The 26,642-nt window shown below is 38.3% G+C and overlaps 1 protein-coding gene across 1 annotated transcript in view; it reads right to left on the bottom strand.

Annotated features, from left to right (window-relative positions):
* LOC136864518 (lachesin-like) overlaps window positions 1–26,642 on the bottom strand; it is an 853,163-nt gene that overhangs the window by 730,811 nt on the left and 95,710 nt on the right. The window lies entirely within an intron of this gene.

Here is a 26,642-nt window from a genome sequence, read left to right as displayed (position 1 = left end):
TTTGTTATTTGCTTTACGTCGCACCGACACAGATAGGTCTTATGGCGACGATGGGACAGGAAAGGCCTAGGAATGGGAAGAAAGCGGCCGTGGCCTTAATTGAGTTACAGTTCCCAGCATTTGCCTGGTGTGAAAATGGGAAACCATGGAAAACCATCTTCAGGGCTGCCAACGGTGGGATTCTAATCCATTATCTCCCGGTTTCGAGCTCACAACTGCGCGCCCCTAACCGCACGGCCAACTCGCCCGGTTAACAGTAGGATTCGAACCAACAATCTCCCGAAATAAGCTGATGGCTACAGGATCCAAATAAGTTTTAAATTATTGTTACTGGCACTGCTACTCCAATTTTTTTTAAATATTGAACTACCCCTGCTCCTCATGGGAGGAATTTTGAATTCATAGTGATAGGCCTAATTTAATGTTCTAGTAGTTGCTTTCCTCTTGATATAGTGCATGTACGTAGCCCATTTCGACGTATTTCCAAGGCCCTTGCGACCACTTGATCGTTTCCTCGCTTAAAGGAGAATTGCGTCTAGATCATTCTCGTAAATTGTACACTACAGAGGGACCTTGAAATTATTCAGGTGAATTAATTATTTTGGTAAGGATTAAGTGAAAAATGTCAATATATGGTGTTTAATATGAAGGTTGATTGTTTACTGAAAACCATAACGTAAAAAGCCTGGTTACCTATTACAAGTAGGTATTATACTGTCGCCGACTTTTTATTTCTAAATTAGTAATACAGTGACCCTCAGTGATTGATGGTGTTCCTATCAACTGAATCATTCTACAAATTTTGGGACAATATGAAAATTAAAATGCGCTCTCATGTTCTACCTCCATGGGCCTGGTGGAATTATAGGAAATGTTACCCATTTGCAAATTACCCACGTGAACATCGAATAATCTACCAATATCACGCGAAAACCGATCCTATATTTTAATACCTGGTTCCAACTTCGGAAAAAAAAAGGGAAAATGGACTTGTGGTTTTACGTGATTCTTGATATCGTGAACACAGCCAAGTTTTACGTGGAGTCTGAATCAATGGAATGTGAATTTTACTGAGATTCGAATCACGGTTACCTTGGTGGGAAAGCAATGATAATGCCACTCGGCTACCATGCTCCCTTTACCGCTTTCAGATGAGACGTAAAAGTTCATCACCGGGCGAGTTGGCCGTGCGGTTAGGAGCGCGCAGCTGTGTGCTTGCATCCGGGAGATAGTGGGTTCCAATCGCACTGTCGGCAGCCCTGAAGATGGTTTTCCATAGTTTCCAATTTTTATATCAGGCAAATGCTGGGACTGTACATTAATTAAGGCCACGGCCACTTTCTTCCAACTCCTAGTCCTTTCCTATCCCATCGTCACCATAAGACCTATCTGTGTCGGTGCGACGTAAAGCCATTAGCATAAAAGAAAGTTCATCAGCGAGGAATATATATTAGTTTGCAATTTTCTTTCCTTTTCTTTTCTTGTTGTTATCAAACTTTTTCCAATTATATATGGGATAAGTGATCCTTGCCAAGGCTATATTCAACATTTTGTTCCGAAATGTTTTCCCCTATTGTCTCAGATCCTCAATGACAAAGTCCTTTACGACTGCTACATCCACCTACCACAATGTGCATCTTCCTATTGGTCATACTGCTGTGTCCTTTCTGATCATAACATGACCATACCGCAACAACCTTCTCGCTTGTATTTCGATACTAAAGACTCTCCCATCAACTTCCTTAACCTCCCATTCCGAAAGCTCTCTCTCGTTGAATTTCCCAATCATAGAACGTACTATCCTCATCTCGCCATCTCTAATTTCCCCTCTAATTTTTCTTCATAGGTCGAGTTTCACTAAAATTGATTTTGAATGTCTTTACCACCAATTTATAAATTTCCCCATTTGTTCTTCCATTTCTTCTTTGTCACACAGATTTCCTGAAGCCCTCCTTCAGTTCCCCAACCTACGAGTTACCGCACTGTGCAAACTCCGTTCTCTGTAAAGTAGTAGACGAGGTAATACTGCACCCATCGGATGAGTCTGATTGGCAACATTTTAATAATTGTATTTGTTAATAAATAGTAATAGCCAGCGTTCTTAAACAAAGGGACAGCATTGGAAATTTCTGGTAGCTAGCTCGTGAGAATGAAGCCTTGATAGGAACCCACGCTTCTTTCTCTGCTAAAAATAATTTATTGGAACACCTGTTATTACGTCATATTTCGAAACTGCGTAGTTAGAGTGGAAAAGTACTGGCAGGAGTGACTGAGATGGAGAATCATGATTCTAGATACCCGAATCCCCTTATTCTGGAATGAACTCGTCCATATAGATGAACATCGGAGTATGTGCTCCAATCAGATTGCTGTATTTAAATAATTTCAAAATTAGCGCGACCAAATGATATGTGGCTTGTAATTAATCCCTGTCAGTATTTAAGGAAGATTATATCAGAGGAGATGTCAGTAATTATTGTAATAATTCTGGACTAACTTACTGGTTTGTGGCAAATGGATTAGAGTATTGTGTATCCAGGTGGTTGTTATCAACAGCAGTGGGAACCCCTTGCCAGCGTGGAGAGTGGCTCACCAGCGCGGCAGAAGATATAGTCCAACTAACGCCTACTGTATTGTAAAAGAAATTACGAACAATTTAAGAGTCACGATGCATCATGGCAGTAACAAGAATTGATGCAATCTGTGTGTACAAGGCATTTCATGTTTTTAATAACTTTGTTTTGGAGCTACCCAGCATTCCTTGAATTGGGATTTTGGATGGCAAGAATTAGTGTTCCTACGCCGATTTTGTGCGCCAACATCCCCGAGCGGTGGCTTCTCACGAATCAGTCAGCAGTAAGAGTCTAGTGGCGGTCAGACGTGTCTTAAATTTGCTCCGCACTTAAGTACGATTGTGGTAAATTATATATATTTATTAGTACTGTGGAGGAGGAAATGAATGTCATAAACAGAAGTGTAGGTGGTAAAGTTTTCGAAACCCCACAAGTGAGTGGAGGAACAGATTAACAAATTATACAAGTGTCTAAATCTACGCAGGGTAAAGAAATGAAACTGTGAATTATGCAGAGTTGCATCTTATGTGACGTATTTTCAATATGTAGCCCGCAGAGCAAAGCAGACAGTTCAATAGGCATTGGTAGCCCGTAAGTGTGGAAACATTGCCTGCTACAGCTGATTTGTTAGTGGTGTTTGAAACGTGAAGCGAAGAAAATACTTTTACTTTCTACGAGATATTTAGCTCAAGTGGGGGTAGTCACTTTCCCCAACGGCGTGGTTTACACAAAGGGAGCGGTTGAGCCCACAAAAGACTTTGCTACAGCAGAAGCAGCTGTTAGGTTAGAGCATAGTACGTGAGATCCGGCCTAAGTTCCAAGTTATCTGAGTACTGCGTATGTGTATATATATATATTACAGTGTAATGTCAAGTGTTAAGAACGAGTTGTTATGTTTAATATTATGAGCAGGGAATAAACGTGTGGAAAGTGTCAAACAAGAGTGAAAATTAGTAAGATAAGCCAATGTCGGATACATCAAGAATGACCAATAATATCAACATGTTTGTCATGAATCTGTAAGACAACATGGCTGCCTTGAGTCCTGGGTGATCCCGAAATGCTGTCAATGTGAGTACATAGCCTCATGTTTACCTAGAATCTAAAGCTTTACTTTAATAATGGTATCTTAATGTGAGTAGATATGCGAGTGACGGTAGATAACTATAAAACCCGGATACACAGCCAGAAAAGTAGGATAACTCTGTCTATGAGTAGCGTAAATATTATTATTATTATTATTAGTCACGTGTGTACTAATTTAATCTGTCAATATTGAACAAGTATATTTTTGAGGCAATTATAATGAGCAGTTTGCATATATCTGCAATATTATTATTATTATTAGTAGCATTGTTAGTATGTTCGTTTAGGCAAAAATTTCATTTGCTTGACGCAAGAAGTCCCGTAACAGTAATATATATATTCAACAGTTACTGTCGAGAATGTGGATTGGGCGACAGTAACAGTGATATATTCATATATTTTGTTGTCATGGCGAGTAACATGGTTAGTCAGTTGGATGAACAGTAATAAGTAAAAGGTTTCCTTTTGGCTCAGGTAAAGTAAAGTGGTTTCGAACAATAAAACGATATTGAGTGATGGTAAATTGGTTGGAGGTATTTGAAAGTCTGTAGTTAAGAGTTTATGGTAATACATGATGGTATTGACCTGGAGATGCATGTAGAACAATGAGTATGATGAGTATATTCTCATATGTGACTGGAAATGTAGGTATTCAGCATGATAGCTGAGTTGGGATAAAATTATGCAGAATAAAAAAATGAAAATGACGTCGTAAAAATGAATAATGTAAGAAAAAAAAGGCCAGTCAAAGATGGGATACTATGTGAAGGACCAAATGATACGCAAAGATGGTTTAGCCGTGACACAATATCGTTTATGTCAGAAAAAGGTTACTGAATTGCATTTGAGTGACATTCTAGCGTTAGGTTGGTAACATGGGTCATCCAACTGAGCTGGTATGAAGGCTTGCCAATGGGAACTATTTTGTTGGTTTCAACAGATTATTATTATTATTATTATGGTTAAATATATTTCTTTTTTTGCCTCTATTTTGCCATTTTGTTAGGTACATTCTTGTATTGTCTGTACATTATCCGTGTATATTATTGTGGGGGAACCACAGTAACATTTGCACTGGGTCATGGTTAGGTTTCAGTGAATTATAATGTACTGGGACACTGAAACAACCCAATGCTGTGGTATGAGCATATGACAGGGTTTATCTATGTATATATTAGTGGAAATTTAGGCACTAGGTTAGGATTTTTGGCTGTGTTATCTCGTTGGATGTACATATTAACATAAGTATAGTATGTTTTAGTTAAAGTAGGAGAGTTTGTCTTTTCCAGATTAATTTTAGGTATCTAAGTAAGGGTCACTCGCATATATATATGAAAGCAAAGCTTTAGATTCGTATACGGCAACAACTAAGGTCCATTATATAAGTTAAAGGTTACTGAATTCTCAGATTAAAATTTGTTGTTTATTGCACCCGGAAGGAGGGTATTTGAAATTATTAAATCTACCTGGGAAGTCAGTAATATTTTTTTTGTTCAGAGAGATATTATTATTATTATTATTATTATCGGTAAATTTGCCATGAGAAATTTATGGTTTCGCCTTTACACAGTGAGTCAGGCATTTCATAAAATTATGATTTATCCTAGAAAATGTGGTTTTATAGATGAACGGAAATTCAATAAGTACTGTTAAGAAAGATTATATTTCAATGGTGTTGATCAAGCTAAATGAATGTTCTAAGGTCACCGACACAAACGTGTTATGGTTTATCAGGATGGTGGATCAGTGGTACCGTACTTACAGGTCAGGTTAGAATATTATTATTATTATTATTATTATTATTATTATTATTATTATTATTATTATTGGATTTTTTTATTTAACCTTTATCAATGCAATTCACAGGCTAGTAGGGAGTCCTCATGAATATAATGTTAATCGCTGTGTCAGTGGACTGTGCGTTTATTAATAAATTAAATATTAACATATTATATTTTAATCCAAAATTTATCCACGATTTAATTATCAACAACATCGGCTTTTGGGTAGACAAATATTGTATTCTTGAGGATTTATTAATGACATCCAATATTGGAAAAAGTATTCATTGAGTGATATTATTATTATTATTTTTTTTATTTTAATTATTACAATTATTATAATTATTATTATTATTATTATTATTATTATTATTATTATTATTATTATTATTATTATTATTATTATTATTATTATTATTATTATTATTATTGAAATATTATTATTATCATCTCAATGCACTGTAAATTCATTTGATATCACTACCTTGGAAGATTTGAGTCACAAATATTGGTTTCCATTAGTCAGTTAGGCATTTGATTAGGTAATTGCAAAATTTAATTGCAATTAATTAGTAAAATTAATTAATTATTTTTTTTATTATTTTATTATGGTAACTTCTTGTCTGTTTATTTGTAGACTTATTTTACATATTTGAGAGGTTATTACTGATGTTTCTGGATTTGATTTTACGCGAAATCGCCGCGTTATTTCATTTATTATTATTATTATTGTTATTATTATTAGTATTACTATTATTATTGTATTAAATTTCAGGATGTTTTTCCAAACTTTATATACGCAATTTGGATGTATGATGGAATATTTCCGAAGTCTTTAAAATAGCTCCCAATGTAATTAGGTGATATCAAAAATAATTTTATTAATTAATTAATATCAACATTTTGTTTATTTTAATATTTTAGAAATATCTATTATGATTATTTTAACTGATGGCAGGTAGTATTTCGATAAATAACTTGGTTGGCCACAGATATAATTCAGTCACATCAATATTATTATTATTATTATTATTATTATTAAATATTCTCATTATTATGTTGTTATTCAACTGATCCACCTGGTATATAAACTACATCATCCTTGTAAATGTGTACAGTTACACAGACATCATGTAATCGGCTGAACAAATAGAAAATATCATTTAATATAAATATTCAATGATAAATTATAAACATTTTATTTATGGATGGTCATGAGTGTCATTATGGAAATTCTAGTTGTACAGTCTCATAAGGCAATAATGTAACACTAACATAACCTTAATTTACATTTTATAAAAATTTACCTACACCTTTCTTTCCTTTGATTATATCAAATAAAATTTATATACATATTTAAACTTAAATCAATCTGAGTCATAAATCATTGTAGTGTATAGTTAACCAAACGCAATATCCCTATGCATCCTGATTCGACGACGGGGAATGATCGCGCCTGAGAAGAAGATCTCACCACCTTCGGTAAGTAAATTTTTTTTTAGGGCAGCCGAGGCAACAGTGGAATCCAGTCAACACCGAAGGAGCTCTGCAAGGGTGCAATACGACTCCCTAATCCCATTCACCTTGCATTTCTACCCCATGGGTTATCTCTCCATCCACCGTCTGATCCTGCCTCTTTCTATTTTCATAGCCCTAATACATTCTTCCAGATACCAATTTCCGTAGATCAGAGTGTGATATAGTCATCAGATTCTTTGTTATTTCAGTCGAATACAGCTCTTTTCGCGGTCCATCCCTGTAATACTGTAGTTAATTTTCATTGTTACACAGATAATTCGGACAGAAAGCACTTTTATCATTGGCAACATATTTATTGATCAAGTAAGGTTCGGTACACGGGTAGGGAACTGGGCGTATTTCCTGCTTGTTTCCATGTTCTGCTCGGCGAACAAATGATTGTCAGGTGACACGCTTGTCAATGAGATGTCCATTCTGTTCAAACTAGCAAGCCAAAACAGGGCAGAATTAGCATACATGTGGGAGGAAAATAAATTGATGAACGTGGATCATAAAGGAGAGAAAAAATTGTAACGATACGTTGGTGGAAATGGTTCTTACATATTTCGGATGGAAAATTGTTATGGAATGGTGGTAGGGGTGATTATTGCCTTATGTGCAAGTAAAACTGGGTAAATACTCTCTCTTAACAATAATCACAGGACAAATGGAACTTTTTGAAGATTGAAAATTTCAGCAAAAGGAAGGGAAAGTGAGTGACACCTTAGGTCTTACACCGTGTGGTCGGTAAGAGAACAAATTTTTTGTATGAGGGTTAAAACATGGTTAATGAGCTAGGCACAAGTAATAGGAAGCGATATCAGACACAGGTAGGGGCTTCGTACGTAGTCACCAACCACATTCTCATGTGGAGAGCCCGTACAGATTACCCCTTTTAATCGCCTCTTACTGAGTTATTTATTGGCTTGTTTTATATGGCGTAGCTCAGGCTATGAAGCCTGCTGTTATGCCAAACCATCTTATATGTGCTATACTGTACAAAATACAGAGTATTTTTTGAATTAGATATATTTAATTATAAAATTAAACTTAAATAATAGTTATAAACAAAAGATAAATTTCTGAGAGTTACTATAAAAAACATTAAATACTAATTTTTTAAGTCTATGCACCATTTATAACATCTTTTTTAAATACATTTCTACTATGTATATCTCTAATTACAGCCGGAAGGGAATTCCAGGAGCGTATGGTTGCAGGTATGAATGAGTTGCCGTAACCGGTCGTGTGGTAAATTGGGATGCTCAGCAGGGAAGAGGTTTATGACCTTCTAGGTATACTGTTTGGAGATGACAAGTATTGAAGATCCATTCTCATATAACTTGGAGTGTCTGTACGGAGAATGTTGGGGATAAGCGAAACAGATTGAAGGTTTCTTATCTCCGCCAAATATAACCACGACAGCTGTACAGCCCAAAAGCATTTGCCTGGTGTAAAAATGGAAAACCACGGAAAATCATCTTCAGGGCTGCCAACAGTGGGGATCGAATCCACTATCTCCCGGGTGCAAGTTCACGGTTGCGCACCTCTGACCGAACGCCCAGCTCGCCCGATAAAGAAGGTGTAAGCAAAGAAAGTCGGAAGACCGGAAAAGGCAAGTTAATAACTCAGAGTTGTAAATTCAATGCCATCTAGGTGAAGAGACTGGCCCAGGTAAATGGAACCAATGTTACACTCAGCTAGGGACTCCGTGGCTGCAAACTCATGCTCCAAGACAGAAAGGCTCTGGGTAATTCTCCTGAACAATGACATTTCCTATCAAGCTTTGCAGGAAATATTCTTCATATGTTTCACCTTAAAACTAGAACTCCGAGGGACTCGATATTTCTACACTCTCAATTAATAAAGAATTAAAAATATAAAATCCGGTCAAACAGGTGGGCCTAATATTAATTTGTGAAATGAGTGAATGTAATAGGCAATAGAACTGACGGCAGCCAACTATGCTAGTGTCCGGATGCCCGACTGCCCATACTACATTGATTCCAAAGTTTTCTCAAAATAAACTTGTAACTGCGAATCATAACACTAACTTCTGATGCATCGATATTACTAGCTGAAATTTTCTCGTTTAGCAAGCTCCTATTCTGTCTTTCAGCCTGTAGTTTTCTTCGAAATGAAACTTTCCTCTATGGCATGTATAGCTGTCGACTGTCGTCGCAATCAACACTGTTCAATAGTCTTCCTGGGATTCATTCTTGAATTCCATGTAAACACAAACAATACAATATGCAATTATCTTCAGAAGAAAAGCCATCGTAAGGTAAACCGACTATAATACAAGAACTCGCTTACGAATAAATACACTAAGTAGTTTTCTGAGAAACGCGCTAGGTAGCATTTTGATAGATATTACATATTTCCAATTAATCCATTCCAACACTGATGGCGTGACTATTGTACCACTAATTCACACATAGAGTTAGTGGATGAAACCATTAATTGTGTCCTATTACTTAAAGAGATTGTGTAAGAAAAATTCCATTTGCCACCACTCACGAGTTAATACATAAATGAAAGATATTTATATCGACATTTAAGTATGGTTTTACAATGTTAAAAAGACGAAGAAATGAATTAGAACTATTTCTGCAACATGAAAACAGACTATTTTACCTTCATGAAATTTCATTCGGTGGGCACAAATTGGTATCTAAGCTACATGTATCCTACGCCATATACCTCTGTATGAATATGCTATGAACGCTGCAAGTGTCGGGAGACACTTGTATTCTAATTCTTTCGCGTGGTACCCGCAGAATAGACTCGACGTTTCAGTGGTAATTAGAAACTCTATCACCGAACAAGTGGCTGCGCGGTGTGGGTCACGCAGCTATCAACTTGCATTCTTGAGACAGTGAATTCGAAACCCACCGTTGACAGCTCTGAGGGTAGATGTTCGTGGTTTCCCATTTTCAAACCATGGTCGCTTCCTTCCAACTCCTAGCCCTTTTAGTTTCATCGTCGCCAAAAGCCCTATCTATGTCGGCGCGAAGTAAATCAAATTGTAAAAAATACCTCTACCCCTATTTCATTCTTATAAAAAATGTATCATACCTCAGATAAGTAATTTACCAGTCAGATTCCACACTCGCAGATTTATTGACGCATCCAAAACCGTGATAAATGGTTTCAGGTCACAAATAGAAAATATCGACAAATAAGTGAGGAAAATTCTCAAATAAATACTAGGGCCAAAAATAAATGTGCATGGGATTCGGATAAAAAATAAACCAGAGGATGTTCATCAAATCAGCGATAAACCACAGATCAAATAGAAAAGGCAAATAGAAGTATACAGACACCTACTGTATGCAACGGCCCATGAGTGTTCGAATGCGATATCTTCGCGCCTTGCCCTTCTAGTTAATTAAATAACTCTTGATGGACAAACTAGACTTCCTTAGGCGTCCTCTGAAATCTATAACATTCGAAAATAAGTTCAAACTTTTACTACTAACTTATCATTATTATGTTTGCTATTATTAGTGGTGTTATTATCTTCTGATTCGTTTGGAACGGACTGGCACAATATTTCTCTTTTCCCGCAGTGGAGGCTGGAAACGGAGGGGGCGGTATATTCTGCCTCCATCAGGGGAGGGGTAACCAATTGCTGGGCACGAGAAGAAATTGTACATAGTAACTGGAATTGGAATATGGTGTTATCGAGGAATTAGGTTAAGGCAGATATTTTAGAAAGTAGAAGGGTAGAACTAGCGTAAAGTGTAGTCTTGTTATTCGTAGTTTACCTTTAGTGAAAGGAATAAATAGGCAGGGATTCTGTTATGTAAAATTTGTAGTAAGCAGTTTTGCCTGTGGAGACGACTTGTTCTTAATGCCAGACTGTGCAGAGAGCTTGCAATCTAATATCTAGGAACGTGAAAATAGGTTTAGTGAACATGATTTGCAAATTAGCATTTCGAAGTCTAAATTGACGGTAGCTGGCATGAAAACCAAGAGCGTTCAATGTCTGGTGCCGAATACTGGTTGCATAGTGATCGAGATTGAATCAGGGTGCAGCAAAACAAATCAATTGAACTCGTAGTTTCGATCAACAGTCAGTCAGATTTCAAGAAAAAACCTATGGGACTATGTTCAGGCCGTTTTAATGCACGTGAGTGAAATCTGTGTGAAGTCAGGATATATTATTCATAAGTTCTAAGAAATGACATGAAAGTAACTAGAATTATCACTGGAAAGAAGCAGGTGGGAACAATCGTATGATGTAGTCAAAACGAAGAGGCAAAGTCTAACTTAGAAGTGAACTCGTTGGATGAAGCTGTTCGCAAAATCCGGCTTTGGTAGTGGGGCCATGCGAGAGGAATAAATGAGAGCAGCTTACCTAGGAGAATAACGAACGCGATGAAGGAGGGTAAGAGACCAAGATGATGACAGAGAAACACTGTCTAATTATCTAAATATAAGAGTAATGAAGCAGTACGAGACAACAAGCTAGTTGTGGAAGCGTATAGTTCATACACCGACGCCACAGCAGTATGTGTTTTTTAAACCATAGACTGGTTACATGCAGTCTCCAAGCCACCCTATCCTAGGCAAACATTTCCATTTCTACGTAACTACTACATCCTACATCTGCTCTAATCTCCTTGTCATATTCGTACCTTGGTCTGCCCCTACCGTTCTTACACGTCTCTCAAAAAACAACTGAACAAGTCCTGCGTGACTTAAGATGTACCCTAATATTTTATCACTTCTTTTCGTCATTTTAGCCAAATAGATCTCCACACACCCGTTCCATTCAGTATATCATCATTCGTGATTCCATTTACCCATACACACCTTCAGTATTCTTCTGTAACAGCACATTCTAATCTCGTTCTTTCTGAGCTAGTTATTGTCCATGTTTCACTTCCATTCAATGCCACTCTCCATACGAAGATCTTCGAAAATGTTTTTCTAATTCCTACATCAGTGTTCGAAGTGAGTAAATTTCTGTTCTCAAGAATGACCTTCGTTGCTTATGCTAGTCTCCATTTTATGTCCTCCTTACCTCCGCCATTGTTAATTATTTTACTACCCAAGTAACAATATTTATCCATATCCTTTACGACTTAATTTTCTAATCTCTTATTTCTTGCATCACCTGACTTCGTTCAACTGCACTCCATTACATTTATTTTGGGCTTATTTATTTTCAATTTTTACTCCTTCCCCAAGACTGTGTCCATACCAATCAGCAATTTTCTCAGATCTCCTACAGTCTCCGATAATATAACGATATCATCGGCAAATATCCTCTGCCTGGATTGTGATTCCCTTTCCAAATTCCACTTTGATTTCCTCTACCGCCTGTTCTATAAAAGCATTGAAAAGGAGGGGGAACAAACTCCAGCCATACCTCATTCCTTTCTAGATTGCTGCTTCCTTTTCGATGCCCTCGATTTTTATCACTGTGGACTGGTTTTCATACAGATATAAATAACCCTTCGTTCTCTGTATCTGGGCCTTCAGAATCCCAAATAGCTTGGCCCAATCAATATAATCGAATGCCTTTTTAAACCTCCTTCTTAATTCGCTCTTCTAAGATCAGGTGTAAAGTGTGTATTGCTTCACGTGCTCTTTCACTTCTTCTGAAGCCAAATTAATCTTCTCCCAACTCAGTTTCTTTCCATTCTTCCGTAAATAATACGTGTTAAAATTTAGCAGGCTTGGGATTCTAAACTAATGGTGAGATAGTTTTCACACTTGTCTGCACCACCTTTCTTGAGAATAGGTATAACAACATTCTACCGAAAATCCGATGGCACTTCTCTTGTATCATACTTCCTACACGCTAAATGGAATAAGCTCGCCATGCCAGTTGATCCCAAGGCGGTCAGTAATTCGGAGGGAATGTCATCAGTTTGAGGAGCCTTGTTCCTATTTAGGTCTCTCAAAGCTCTGTCAAATTTCGATATCTAAACTGGGACTTGTTCCAGAACCATATCATCTACGTCTTTACCCTGATACAACTGTTGGATATGTTACCTTGTCTTGTCTTATTTCCCTAGAAGTGTTTCTCAATCTGAACTCTTCATATTCATACACCTAGGCTTCCTTTCTAAAAAGGTTCACATCAAGGGATATGTATCTAGAGATATTAATTTCTAATTTCTAAGAGATTAGCAATTAGAGATTGGAAATTAAGAGATTAATTAAGTGCTATGTCTGGAGTGTGGCCTTGAGTGTATCGAAAACGTGGACTACCGGCATATTCCGTAAGAAACATCTAAATGCATTTGAGATGTGGTGGTGCAGGAGCATCAAAATTATCTCGTCGGTACTAAAACTTACAAGTGAGGATATTCTTAGGAGAATGGGTGAAACAATGTCTCTACTACAAACAGCAAGGAAAAGACCAATTAATTGTGTATAACCTCAGTCACAAAATGCCTTACTTAAAGCAATGAATGATACAAGGCAGGAATGGAAGAGAAAGATCTACACTGCAGCACCCTAGCAGATCCTAGAAGATGCAGGAGCAGGCTCATAAGAGGAAGTGACTAAATGAGAACTGAGAGTAGGGGAAGAGAAGAATTGTTGCCAATCAACCTTGGGACTGAGAATTAAGAGAGATAAAGCACAAAAAAAAGGGAAATCATACTTAGAATATATATTCATTTATTTAAATTAATTAATATTTGAAATTCAGAATCACAATCCCGTATTAAACACATGAATGTGTTTCCGATTTTTATTATATTTGTTGTTAGACTAAAAGAGCTATTACCGAACAAGTGGCCGTGTGATTAGAGTCTCGCAGCTGTGAGCTTGCATTCGGGAGATAGTGGGGTTCGAACCCAACTGTCGGCAGCTCTGAAGATGCTTTCCCGTGGTTTCCGATGGTGCTGGAACCGTAACTTAATAAAGGCCACGGCCGCTACCTTCCCAATCTCCCACCCTTCCGTCGCCGAAAAGCTTCGATGTGTTAGTGCGACGTTAAACAAATAGCAAAAAAAGTGCTATTTGCAAACTCTGAATTTCTAATTGAAGTTGTACGGCAATCCTTTATACATTGCCGTCATTACTTATTATTATAATTGCGACATATAAATACGTATGTAAGTGTTCTTTCGATATGCGGAAGAAACTATAGTCCATGCAGAGTAATTCATTTGAAATTTTAATAAACTTTACTTCGTTTCCTTTGTATATATACGAATACCGATTGACCCGAAATAAGCACAATAATATTTCAAGGGCTTTAAAATATCCTTTGCCTCTATAATCTACGACCATTAAAATATAGTTTGTATTACCTAAGCAAATATTCAATACAATTTATTAAAAGTAATGTAAGTGAAATCTGCTCGAGAATAGTCATCTAAATTATAATCTACAAAATTATATAGTTATTAATAAACGTAATTTAAAATTCTACAAAAGTAATATTACACATATAAAGAGATCATGTAATGTTATTTAATAATATACATCAAAATAAGTCCCATCTACAGTATCGGAGGAAATGAATCGTAATATTAAGTTAGAGTGCACGGAGTGAGAATTTAATCTGCGTGTTAAAGATGGAAGATGGAAGATACGTCATTGATTTCTCTCTCCCGAGTTTAATTCTGAGTTAATGGATCTTTCCGTATACTAATAGCATGCTGGGTTTTTCACTCACTTTCTCTTTCAAAGAGAAATATTCCAATGAAGCCCTGGGAATGAATCTGAGCCGGAGTTAATTTGAATCAGATCTGTCTTAGCTTGCAACATCGTAACTAAGGCAGGCAAGGCAAGGCAAGAAGGGCTCAGCGGTGGTTACCGACGGCTTACGGGAGTTATTTAGGATTAGAATTTCACAGACGACGAGACCTCATCAAGGGATTTGCTTGAACGATTTCAGCATCGTCAGCACTTCAGAGCATGGCAATTATTAGGTACAAATCGACACTAAAAATTTCTACTAACAAGTTGAAAACTATCAGCCAAGTCAGCGATAGGAATGTATTTCCAATACAACGTAACCTTCTATAATCTGATGTTGTTCCTCAGAAAAAACTACGCGAAATTTATGATGCATGGATATACTGCGTAAGACGTAAGGCACGACTAAAAGGTTTGAGCAAATCCGGTTCTTATAGTATGCATTACTGAAAAAAGTAATGGTAAACCCATCTCTGGCCTGGGGGTTGGTCTCTCAAAGCTGCCATCGAAGTTCAATCTCAGTGACTATGTGCCGGATATCAAGGTGGCATGGTAGATTTTCTCTGTGTTCTTATTTCTTCCCATACATGTTTCATCCCATTTCCGTACCGTAATAATTCGATACCTTCCAAATGGTATGGAGCGTCTGTTGATATCCTCGTTTATCCTTCAAATAGCTGGAAAGTCATTAGTCGATTAGGGTAAGTAGATTTTAGTAATTAAATTGCTGTTGTATGTAGTTTAATACAATGTTGTCTCTTTATACAAATTGAAACGCCAAGTTCAACTATTATTTATTATACTTTTATGTCTGTTATCTTCAAGGGCTAACACAGCTGTTGCTGTTACATTTATCTTTAACCACGTCCATTTCATCGTCAGGCTCAGCCAAAGAATATGATGAATCCGTACTGTACAGGGGGCTGAAGACAGAATTACATGCCATAATAATAATAATAATAATAATAATAATAATAATAATAATAATAATAATAATAATAATAATAATAATAATAATAATAATATAGTTGCAAATCGATCCTATGCAGAGGATCTTAGGGTTTCCAATTAATACGTTTGAGGACAGAATATCATTATTAATATACGGTTAATTGCATGTACGTCATTTACAATATTTGAAGTAAACGCTCAAATAACCGTGGGGCCACTCTTCTTTTAATAGTAGTGAATATTTCTAGACTTTTAATATACTGTATATAATATGATGTTATTCTCAATAAAGTCTAGAAGCAAACGAAAGCTGTAGGCTACAGAAATATGGCAAAATTAATAATTGCTAAATGCCCTAGAGTGTTGCAATACGTGACAAGTCCCCAGAACTATGAGAAAGTATAAACGGTAATTATATCTTAAATTTCTTGCATCAACGAAAAAAACTTTCTACATAGTGCCTTGTCTTCGATACACACATTTCCTATCGGATTGGTAAGCTTTTGATGACGTCTTGATAGAATAAAGTGGGACGTGTGCGGAACAAGTTGCGCCGAACTCTTCTACACTCACATCATCATCGAACCGCTGTTCTCCTAGGTCTTGTTCGAGTGGTTCAAACAAATGGCAGTCGCAGGGCGATAAATCTGGACTGTACGGAGGGTGTTACACAGTTGTCCAGTCAATTTCCACCAATTTTCCCGCATTAAAGCGGCCTTATGCGGCCTTGCATTGTCATGCAGAAAATGACGTTTCGGATCGGACGCCGGCGTCGCTTGTTGTGATACGCAGCTTTTTTTTCGCCTAAAAGGCAACAGTAATAGGTTGTATTAATTGTCCTTTGTTCTTGAAGAAAATCCACCAGCAAAACGCCCGCGGAGTCCCAGAAAACGGTTGCAAGCACTTTTCCAGCAGATGGGAGTGTTTTGGCCTTGACTGGATCTGCTCCGTCTCTTCACCGCCACTCCATGCTTGCTTGCTTTGACTCTGGGGTGTAATGATGAATCCAAGAAATCATCTCCTTTCTCCTCGCAGCAACGCAGGAATCTCTGACAAACTTCCTGGCGTGAAGTTTTTGTTCCTGGTTGAGGAGACGGGCAACCCACCTGGCAAACAATGTTCTTAAATGGAGTTCTTCTCGAATGGTGGTTTGAACACTTCCGTAACTTCTTCATACGGCCAAACGACTTTGCGAAATTTTTATTCGCCCATCTTCACCAAGAATGTCATGAATGGCAACAATGTTGTCTGCAGTGATGTCCGCGGTCTCCTTTCATGAGGTTCATTTTCCACAGCATTTCTTCCTGCCACAAATTTTTTAGCGTGCTCATGCATTCGAATCTGCGAAAATGTTTCTTTCCCAAACTGTGTGCGGAGGCGTCTCAAAATTTTGGAAGGTGTGCGCCCTCTTGAGCGAGAGAATTGATCCCTTGCGCAACAGACGTGTGCACATCTTGCTCACTCATGGCGTTCTGAAACAGTGAAACAGACCAGCTCTCCACCGTCGTTCGCGCGCAAACCCCTTCTCCAGACACCCCCACCAATATACTGGCAAAGCCCGGCCTCAGAATTATTACTAACAGCAGAGGCACTTTAAAATTCTCGTTTATACTTGATCCGCCTTCGTGTTAATAACGCAGTCATACTACTATTTTCAAAGAGCGTATGATAGCCCTGTGATATCACAACTTACTTCTCACCATATCGGCCGTGGTTCGAATGTGGGTAAATGCATGTGACTTATGATATGTCACGTCTCACTGATTCAAATACCACATACAGCTGAAGGTCCCGTGGCTATGAACAAGGATGGTAGTAGTCACTTGATACAGTGAATTCACTGCATGGATTAAGTTTTGGAACTATTCTGTCCTACAACACACATTCAAAGAAAAATAAGTAATATGCTTTAAAACATATTTGGTGATTAGATTACATTTTATTCTTTTCTAAAAATATCCAGTTATATTGAAGTTCCTCACATCAAAATACATTATTTCAAATTTTACAACAAGTCTGTAGTTTTGATGTAGATGTTGATTCCCATAGGGAACCTAAAATATTTGTCCCGAATGAGTAAATTTATAATACCAATATAATGGTCCGTTATTGGACATTATAAATTTGCAGCTAACTCATTCTTGGTTGCCTGCGTTTCGCCCTCGTGTGCTAAGTTAGGCTCGTCAGTTGGGACTTAGCACACCACCCAAGACGCAAGGCTAGTGCATACCGTGGAGGTGATGATGATGCTGCGGTTATTTCATTCCTGTCCTTTGACAGGCGGGCCGTCAGCTAAACTAGTAGCTCTTTGGCCTTTGATTTTTGTTTTATTGATACTTTGACTGGATAGGCTACTTGAAGCCACCAGCAGTGCCAATGCACTATGAGAGCTATGTCTCATTTTCAAAAATTGATGCTTGCCTGGCCATCAAATGATGTAGATGTTGATTCCCATAGGGAACCTAAAATATTTGTCCCGAATGAGTAAATTTATAATACCAATAAAATGGTCCGTTATCATAATCACGTGGTTTCCAGTTTTACGTTCGTGTTGAGCCTCAGGGATGCGACAGCTCATTTCAAAGGATTGACCGTAGACCGAACAACGGTCACCATCGTGAGAATCCAGTGGCACCTTAATCTACTCAACTCGGCCCGAATGCAGGGTAAGTTGAAATGTATTTAGTTCTGATAACATTTACAGACAATTCCAAATAACTTTGATAAGATTTCTATAAGACGGCGTGTTTTAAAGCTAGTCAGTAAGTGCACTCTTCACACCTCTTCCTTCTTCTCTTATCTACTGTAGTTGCTCTTCCATATTATACGACAATCAACACAATTTCAGACTTAGAATATCGGTTGGTTGGGACATAGAATGCATCCCAATACATCCTATTTAAGACACTGAAAGAGATGACTATCAGGAGCAACCGCTTAGATCTCCTGAAACTGGAAGCATGGATTGTCAACCATGGGGTACCTAGTTGAGCCTGGCTTTGTTTCCTGTAACTTGTATCAGGCTGCACACCGTCCTGTTTCCTGTACGATGTTTTTCTACAAAAATTGTTGTCTTCTGATAGGGTTGAAATGAGACTTGCGAAGCCTAATACGTATTTCATTTTCATGCATCTCGTGGACCTTATATTTCTTTTTCTTAGATTTAAGAGGAAATTATTTTTAGTTATTCTTCCACCGTATACAAGAATTAGAACAATTACAGACTCAGACTATCGGTAAGTGATTTTAGAAGTACAGTACGATCCCGCTAATTCAAATCCCGATAATCTTGAAACTCGATTAAGTCTAACCAAAATGAACCAAATTTTAATCATTGAAAAAACGCATTTCAGAAAGAAAATTATTTGTATTTATGTCATTCATATGTAAAAGAGTTATAAAATACTGTGTGTTTTGACAATATTTTGAACCAGAAATCGAAGTAAAATTAGTGGTATGCAATGTAACAAAATTAATCGAGTTTCATAGTGTTCATTTACATGGAAATTAACAAAACACAACGCTCCATAAATATTATCACTCACTATTATTATATATCTTTACAACGTCGGTCATTTCTGTTTGGTTACTCTACGGCAGGCTTTGTAGATGAGATGCAATGCTCTATTTTGTTACATATTTCTAATAATACGCAAATTAGCCAATCCGAGCAGTCCTCGGTCCCATTTAATCTGTATTAGCGGCAATATACTGTATAATTTAGTGATATTCGAAATATTGAACAGATATTTATAAATAAATCAAAGTCCCTATATTCTTTGGTTTTTAATGGATAGCTCAGGCATTATTTACACAATACATACAGAATGAGATAAACATTATAATATGGCACGCAATCTGAACCGATATAATATCTGAAGTTCCAGATTGCTTTTATTCTTGCACGGCCGACTTGATACGTCGCTCTAGCTAGATCATTTACCGGTCTTGACGAACCAGTCATCCTGAAGGCTATTTTAGGCCTGATTGGTATTTGCCACAATAATGAAAATGAAAATGAAAATGAAAACCTACTACCTGTTTTCCGTTCATTGACCAGGTCAGGAATGTAATGAATGAATCAGATATAGGCTATTAATGCGATGGGGTCCCCACTCCCAAAGTGATTTATTAATGACTGATAGATGCTATGAAATGAGAATGGAGAGTGTTGCTTTAATGAAAGATGACAGCGAAAACCGGAGTACCCGGAGAAAAACCTGTCCCGCCTCCGTTTTGTCCAGCACAAATCTCACATGGAGTGACCGGGATTTGAACCACGGTATCCAGCGGTGAGAGGCCGACGGGCTGCCGTCTGAGCCACAGAGGCTCTTGCCACAATAATATCATGTCAAATTCTTAAGACTACTACTATAGTAATCTAGCTGACATTCGTTAATATGGGAATTAATGCTGTAGTAGCAATGAATTGCATTGTCTATGGCAGCATTTAGATAAATAGCAGAACTTAAAACAAAAGCTTTGTTTTCTGCTTAGGAAAGTATTGATCTTCAGTTTAAGCGTCATTGTTCATTATTAAAGTTTAAATATTATTCAGGTTACGGAGTTCGTTGAAACTTTCCTCTTCATTTTCAGACAACACACTACACTACCAACTACCACATAAACACGCAATAGTGATTACATCCTTCCATATAAGGTTGGCGTCAGGAAGGGCATCCGTGAGTAAAAGAGGGTCAAATCCTAATGTGCTATATAGTTCACACCCGGGACCCCACAGGTATATAAAAAGTGGTAGAAGAATGAAGAAGAGGAGGAAGAAGAAGAAGAGAAGGAGAAGAGAAGGAGTTCGTTGAAAGTTTCTAGACCTATTTTTATATTCGGTCTAAGTATCCCGGATAGGGGAATTGATGTTGTCTAAACTTAATGACATATCGCTTTTAGTCTGAGACTCTAACAGCTCCCTCTGTCGATCAGTGGTATAGTGACAACCTCCAGATCCCAAGATCGTGGTTTCAATCCCGACAGATTATTTTGATTATTGAAGGGAGGAAAAACTCTCTTCCAAACTCCATGTAGTGCGATGTCAGCATGTAATAGATCTGTGGTGATGGTGACCCATTTAGATCTTACCCTGAGAGAAAAATTAAAACGCAGGCATTGATCACGCGTTGAAACTGATGCGCAGGGTACCTAAAAGGTGTCAAAACAAAATGACTGCACACAGTAGCTGAGGCCATACAATTATTATTATTATTATTATTATTATTATTATTATTATTATTATTATTATTATTATTATTATTATCTCAACGCATTACTGAAAGAATTTGTACTTTTCTATCAAATTCCAAGTATTTTTCTGGTAAGTCGGTTACAAGTTTCTGCTATATGGTTCAAAACTGGTCCAACATATTTCTCAGAAATAATGCTGGCAAGTTGCTTCCGTCTGAATTTGTCACAGATCGGGTGCTGTGGAAGTGGACATGCAGCTAACAGAGGACGGTGTGAGAACACGTGATTTCCATGCTTTTCCATGAAGGTACAGCACTGCTTTTTCTACTAAAAGATTAAGGAAGAAAACAGTTACAAAAGTTATGTTTCGGATAAGCCAGACCGCCTTAGTCTTAATTTGAATTAAGACTTATTAAAAAGGAAATTCTGGATTTCTGATAAATACGAGCTAAACAATCCATGCAATTAATTCTTTATTCTACCGTCCGCACTATGCATCCATCAATATATTGTGCTAGACTTGCAGTCTTCATGGTTGACGATGGGGATACTGAAACTGATACAACACTTTTAAATAATGTGTCATCACACCTAATATTACATAGTTCTGATAATATACCAAGCTGTGCATTGAATAGCTCCCCTTACGTGGCAGCAATAGTTGTCATTTAAGAATGGTTTTTTACATTGTACTTCTCTTAAGAGGGGAGCGCTTAGGCTAACTGGTTCCTCTGTCCTTGGTGACCAGCATCCTTGCAGAATTAAGGACAAATTCTTCAATTTCAGTTTTATAATAAGCTTCACAACCGATTGCCAAGGCTGGTTTAAACAACGCAGCGTAGATCAAGTTGGCCGTGATCATCCAAACCTGTGAATTTGGAATTCAGATTTTTCGGCCGAAGAAATAAAGGAATTTGTTATTTGCAATTCACTTCCAAGACTTTAATTCTGTAGGAATACTCTTGAGGAGAAATGCAATAACGGCAGGTATCACATCAATCATTTAATTAATTAATTAACTGCATTTTAATCTTTAATTTATATTCCTATAGACGTAATGAAGTGTGGATTAGGGTTTGATAAGATATCTTCGATCTTTGCAAAACAGAGCTCTCCCGACGTATGAGATTTGTCTTCCTGCCGCCACGGTGAACTGCTCAAACACACCGTAAGTTTATAATTACGTTGGAAAGTTGCTGTATACTTGAGATACGGAATAATTATATTGACTTAGGTTATAACAAGCGTATCTCATTCGAAAAGAATTCCTTCCTTCACGAAAACGTAATCAAGAAGAAGTGAAGGATATAAACTATGCTTACGTTTCTTTATCAATCAGTATTAATCGTATGTAATTAACTAGACAGAATACATAATTTAATGTAGAATATCTGTAGGGACATGGGTCCATGGGTATGAGAAAAACTGTCTAAGATTTAAGGATAAATTTAAATATCTACTTTCAACACAATCTCACAGCAATTCCGTATATTTCGGATTTGTTTAGAAAGTATAGTTGTCTTAATGCAGATATTCCCATCATCCCCTTGAAGAAATACAGCTTTATTTGCCATATTGTTAGCGTTATGTCGAATGTCTTTCTTGTAACGCTAGGATGAAACCGAGAACCATCATTAAATGTAAATATGACCTCCGCAGAATTTTGTAAGATAACAAATATTAATATTAAATTAATTTTAAAAGACGTTATTGACATGTTTATATACTTCATTCATGTGTTCGTCATACTACACAGCTCAAAAAAATTAGGAGAACATGTTTTTGAACGTATGCCATGCTTCACAAGATAATACCTTACACCCAGGTATATTACCAATTAAACCTTTATTCTTTAGCGTTGAAGTATACAATAGAACATCGAAGGATTCGCGTTCATCTTCAGAACACAAACTGAAATGTCCAAATATGGGCGAAAATAAAGTAATAACAGTCTTACAGGGTAGAATTTTATACAGTTGGAGTGCTTCAGTATGGTGTATTTCCTCCATGAGCATTTGCACCTACGTGTTATGCTCCATATAAGTCGACGTAGGTCACTTTGGGGTATCAGGTACCATTCATCAATGAGAGACTGTTCGAGGTCTTGAAGTGTCTGGTGGAGCAGGACGCCCACGAACACTTGTGTCAAACCTATCCCACATATACTCGATGCAATTAAAGTCGGGACTCACTGCTGGCCGTTCCACCTCTTGAATGTCCAGTTCTCGCAAGAGAGCTATGGTGATGCGCGCTACATGAGCCCTGGCATTATCGTGCATGAGTGCGAAATCAGGGCCAACACCATATGCAGCAACCAACACGTGCAGTAGCAGTATCCGCTCGATGTACCAAGCAGCGGTAAGATTACCACGGACGACGATAAGATCCATACGGCCATCAATATTGATGCCACCCCACACTATCACAGAACCTTGTCCGAACCGTTCGCCTTCCTGGACAACATTTGGCATGTACTGCTCACAACGGCGTCTCCATTCACGTTGACGTCCATACGCTGTGTCAGGGGATATCTGGACTCGTCTGTGAACAACACAAGTCTCCAGTGGGAAAGTTGCCAGTTGACGTGGGTACGGACAAACAGAAGGCGAGTTGTGCGATGTTGCTGCGTTAAACGGGGCACTCGAACAGGACGTCTGGGTCGTAAGGACAATTCTCTTAACATATTCCTTACTGTCTGCTGAGACACCGTGACTCCAGTGACCCTCCTGAGGTCTTGTTGCAGTTCTCTGGCAGTTGCTGAAGGACGCCGCAACGCACAGATGGTCAGATATCGGTCATCCTGTGGGGTTGTCATGCGTCCACGACCTTGACCAACCATCCCTGTGAATTGGCCTGTCTCAATGTAGCGATTCCACAAATGGTGAATAACTGACGGAGAGGCATTGAGATCCACAGCCACACGAAGGAACGCCCATCCTTTCTGGATCAAAGTGACGCCCCTTGCGATTTGAACTCGTTAGTATGTCTCACTGGATTTGCTGGTTGACCTAGAACGTGCTCAAATGGCCGCAATAGTCTCTGTACCTCACAACGACACACGGACGCACCGCTATTCACTTTGTTTTGAGAGGTCACCTGACAATTTAATGCATGGCCACGCCTACAATTGGAGTATAACTTCGACTTGGCATACCCTGAGTTGCTAAAGTCTCAAGGTATGCTGTACGACCATTGGAACCCATTTACCAAATCACATAACCAGACGTTACATCACTTTGTGAAAACTGAGTTACCCGCGTTTACAGAACAAAGGAGCCATCGCAAGGGCAAGTAAATGGGTACAACCACAAGACATAATAGTATAAAGAAAACATAAAAATATTACACTTTCAGAACACACTAAATACGGTGTTGGACAACTTGTAACGCAGATGGTGGTACGGTCTGGTTTGGAGGCATACAGACGTCCGATGTTCTCCTTAGGAAGATCCTGTCACAATTGGTGCAACTGACACTCCAATTCTGGAGTAGTTGACGCTGACCGAAGTTGCCATCTAAGTGGACCCCAAATGTTTTCGATGGGCGAGAAGTCTGGAGAACTTGCTGGACAAGGAAACATGTTGATATCACGAAGGTAGGCCAGAAATGGCCGTTCCACGTGGGATAAAAAAATTATCCTACTGGAAAATGGGGTTGTTGAGCTACACCATGAAGGGTAGTACACAGAGTCGCGGAATATCCTGGACATATCTCCGCGCCGTCAGGGTTCAATCGCCACCTGTAGGGAACGTAAATCGTAAGAAATATCACCGCAGAGCATTTCTCTCTTGGGCGATGGCTCGTTCTACAATAAAGCGTGGATCACTCGCTAGGACAATTTCAAATTCGAATTCGGATGTCGTCCGTATCCAGGTAGAACCATGATTCGTCGCTGATCAACACCCGCCGCTAACCGGAAGCTGCCATGCTGCCAGTTCCTAGCGATATTCAGATCGTAATAGCAGACGTCGTAAGAGACGCTGTTGGCTGCCCGGATATGATACTAGGGTACACATGCTTATCTCCAGCAGCCATGACATGTCTCTAGATGGTGCGCAGTGGCACCCGTGGAGTGCATTCCGCACGGAGGAATCATCCTCGCAGATGATGGTTCGCCGAGGTCAACCCGAACCCTCTCAACATGTATGTACTCTGATGTTCCCACTGTGTCCAACATCAACGCACTGTATAGTCAGAACAATTCAAGTGGCGTGCAATGTCGCGAAAAGTCCAAACTGTCTCTCTTAGTCCGAAGATTTGGTCTCTCTCACACTTATATAGTTGGTAAAAAATTGTAGGATGTGGTCCGTGTTCACTCAACTTAGTTCGTGTCTCACACTAATACTAAAGTCATATTCGGTGCCTTGCATCTATGGATGATGGGGAGACATGTACGCCCCCTAGTGGCAGTTCCGTGTAATTGATCAGCAGTAACCGCAAACGGGCCACATGTCATCCTCTGATGATGCTGTGTGGCAACCTTCATTGTATTCGCTCGATTCATTCCTGGTGCACAATTCTTTGTACAAATAAGTGTATTTTTATGGACGAGTTTTGGGAGAATTTGCAAAAAGGGACATCTGAAAATGACTCAGATTATTGTCAAAATTCATTGACTGTCAAGCTTATCAGCACATAAGTAGTAACATCCGTAGTTAACAATAATTCTGACGATGCCAAGAAATATTCCTTATTCAAAGTCTGAACATCAACTCATGATAAGAGATGAGGACCCAGAAGAAGTAGAACTTCTTTGTTGAAAAACGCTAGCATATAGTGCGAAATGACGTTCGAGCAGCCCTTCAGGGCTATCGTGTCAAATGACAACGTCGCCATCATGATGATCGCCGACATCCGTAACGAGCATTACATACACAAGAAGAAAATTAATGTACACATACTGATGACAAATGTTGTGGTGAAGTCTCCACTCCTGGCTGTGATATTATTAGTAATAACATTGGCGTGTGGCTTCCGGAAAGGCCTGCTGCAGGTGTTTCGAGTTGATGCTTGATAGGTAAATGTCAACTCGTGTGGTGGTGCAGGAAGTACAGCCCTCATGCTATTCTTAAATTTCTGGCAGTACCGGAATCGAACCTGTCTCCCTGAAGCCGACAGGAGATAGTGCTAAGCGTTACCCTATGGAGGCAGACTAGTAAACTAGTGTCCTCACACCGAGGTGGTGCAGCTCTTTTCAAGTACACCCACAATGGAGGCGAGCTGCATGTACCATTTTAACCACGTACCAGTCGTCCTGCCTGGCATTACCGGGAATAAAACCAGAGGACGGCAGTTAATACTGCTAAGCATTACGCTATGGAGGTAGATATATTAGTAAAATAAATAGCATGGAGTTCTCTATGAAATCCATGTGATCATTTTATGTGCTGTCATTCTTCGAGTTCCTGCGAGTGTTGGACCTTATAGTTAAATTTCTGCTCGTATTTTCTGCCAGTATTATAATTATCTCTAAATATTTCAGTATAGCAAAATAATGATAATGATATTTTTGTTGTTATAGATAGTTGAACCAGTGCTCATATTTTTTTCGGTATTAATACTATTCTTAAATTTCGTGTAATGTTCAAAATATAAACATTTTACAAAGAGGTGAATCAAAGCTTGTATATTCTATTAGTAGCATAGTTAGGTTTAAATATTTGAGAAAAGTATGATTTATATTTTAAAAATAGTAACTTATCCAAAAAAGATTCACTCAGAATTCAATTACTCCCATTTTCCCCTAATGTTGTTGAGCTCTGACATACACGTGTATTTTCTGAATAAAAAATACCCAAGTCTGACGGCGAATGAACTCACAACTCGAATAACTACACGTACATTGGTACTGCATGAAATTGTACTT

This window comes from Anabrus simplex, chromosome 1, assembly GCF_040414725.1.
Source record: "Anabrus simplex isolate iqAnaSimp1 chromosome 1, ASM4041472v1, whole genome shotgun sequence".
NCBI classification, from domain to species: domain Eukaryota; kingdom Metazoa; phylum Arthropoda; class Insecta; order Orthoptera; family Tettigoniidae; genus Anabrus; species Anabrus simplex.
This window is presented reverse-complemented; position numbering and strand designations above follow the sequence as displayed.